The sequence below is a fragment of the Pygoscelis adeliae genome, unplaced genomic scaffold (assembly GCF_000699105.1).
Source record: "Pygoscelis adeliae isolate BGI_AS28 unplaced genomic scaffold, ASM69910v1 Scaffold439, whole genome shotgun sequence".
Classification (NCBI taxonomy): Eukaryota; Metazoa; Chordata; class Aves; order Sphenisciformes; family Spheniscidae; genus Pygoscelis; species Pygoscelis adeliae.
Genome location: NW_008825432.1, coordinates 166,642 through 168,987, shown reverse-complemented (window position 1 = coordinate 168,987; position 2,346 = coordinate 166,642).

Genomic DNA, 2,346 nt, shown 5'->3' with positions numbered 1-2,346 from the left:
GATGTTGAGATGTTGGAGCGTGTCCAGAGAAGGGCAACGAGGCTGGTGAAGGGTCTGGAGAACAAGTCTTACAAGGAGCGGCTGAGGGAACTGGGGTTGTTTAGCCTGGAGAAGAGGAGGCTGAGGGGAGACCTCATCGCTCTCTACAACTACCTGAAAGGAGGCTGTAGCGAGGTGGGTGTCGGTCTCTTCTCCCAAGTAACAAGCGATAGGACAAGAGGAAATGGCCTCAAGTTGCGCCAGGGGAGGTTTAGATTGGACGTGGAAGGATGGTAGGCTCCCATGTTGGCCTCTGCCTGCCCTCCATGTCACTGTGCCCCAGAAGCCCCCATCGCTGCTGCAGCAGGGTTTGGCTTTCCGGAGGCCCAAGGGGGCTACGTGTGCAGCGGGAGCACACTGGAAGGGTTTTGGTGAGCCAGGCAATCTGATGCAGCAGCTGATTGTGTTGGTCATACCAAGAGACAGTTTACAGTGGGTTTTCAGCATCCTCCCTTTCATCCTATTTGTTGTTCTTACTCTCCTGCAAAAATCCCTCCATATGCTTGCTGGTAGGAGAGTAACCAAGCAGCGCGCGGCTCAGGCTGACACGGAGCACGCAGCTGCGAGGAATGAGGCGGCTGTCCGGAGACGGGGCACCCAGGCTGCCGAAATCAGCTTTGGCGTGTGCTACCTTGTCTGGCACTGGCAGCACCACCCTTCTTCTCTCCACCAGCAGCCATTGCCATCTCCATCTCCAGCGTCTCTCCCTGCGTCATGCCATGAGCCCGGGGACCTTGGCCTGGCTGTCATGGCATCATGTTACTCTTGCCTTGGGCAAAGTGTTCCTTCTCCAATGCTCTCCATAGCTGTGGGCCTGGCAACTTAGCTACACCCATCAGAGGAGTCATGGAAAGTAATCATAAAAGTTAACTTAGGTGTATTGAAGATGAGAAGTATAAATTTCAAACCAGTCTCCAGATTTACATGCAGCAGTGTGTCTGGTAATGTGTCAATATGGAGCATCTACAAAGGGAAGGGGAAAAAAAGGCCTAAAATCTATGCCCCTGACCTCTCTGGAATATACTGGTTTATTCTTCTGGTGATAGCAGAAGGATGTGCAGGAAGTTGGGATGGAGTAATTGAAAAGGATCGGATAATACAAGGTATCGTCTTGAAAAGCTTTAACAGATTTACAAATCCAAAGCCCAGAAGCAGCTCCACTTCTGATGCTGGAGGCTAGCTTTCCATTACAGCAAACCAAATTGATCTGACCTACATGTAACAGTTAATTTCAATATAAAATATGGGATCTTTGAAAAATTGCTCGCTTTTCCCCTCTCACAGTTCAAACCAGCTGGAAATAACAGATTCATTTATTGTATGTTTCTATCTCTTATTAGGGATTGCTTCATGTTAAATATTTTATTAACCAGCAGAGCTAGCAAAATGCCCGCAGACGATTAGATAACAGATCTGTCTAATGGCATTAATAGTTTATCATCCTTGCTCTTCCAAATGCTTTTTATAAATTGCAATAACCAATCCCCAAAACTTAAACTGAGGTATTATGTTTTCGATAAAAGGCAACAGAGAGATGAACATTCCCAGATTAGTTTATTTTTGTTTTGTTTTTGTTTTTCACAAACTCAAGGAGTTGTGTTTTTGCAAGACCACAACATGCCCTACTTGAACATGTTTTGTCTTGAATCAGATATGCAAACATGTATGGAAAGCTCGTATTTCAGCCAGTGATCACTTGCACAGTGGCCTGTGGTAATTTTGCAAGCACGTAGCAATGACCTTAATTATTCCAGCATTCTGGTTATTGTTTGGGACAGTAGCCAGTAAACAGTGCAAAGTGCTGAACAAAGGAGAATGGTTTTGTTGCTCCTGAGGAGCCTGAATTCAAGGCTAATAGACACAGAAAGTTGAGCAATGCCTCCAAAAGCAAAACAATTTACAGGAAACCAAACACAGTCCTGTTCTTCCAAGGCCTGTTACAGTCTACATAGTTGTTCCTGCTGGTTGCTGGCTTGCAGAGCTGATCAGAAACGGTACTTCCATCCCACAGGAATGTTAGCTATTTCAATCACTGTTGTTTTGAGACAAAGAAAGTTGAAAACATTTTTTTTTTCTTCAAAATTTAACGTTTTCAACCTTTTTTTGATATCTCAAAAGGACTATTGCTACCTGGTGGTTGTCTCTTGTTTCCCAACTTTGGATGATGCCTCATAACAAATTTCTAATCACAGGGATCTTCAAGCCATGCTAAATATGAATAAAAGAGATTGTGACGCAGCTAGGGATGAAGATGCTAATTGTGGGCCAGCTGGTCATAGTTCAGGAGGCCGAAGTAGTGTCTAAGGC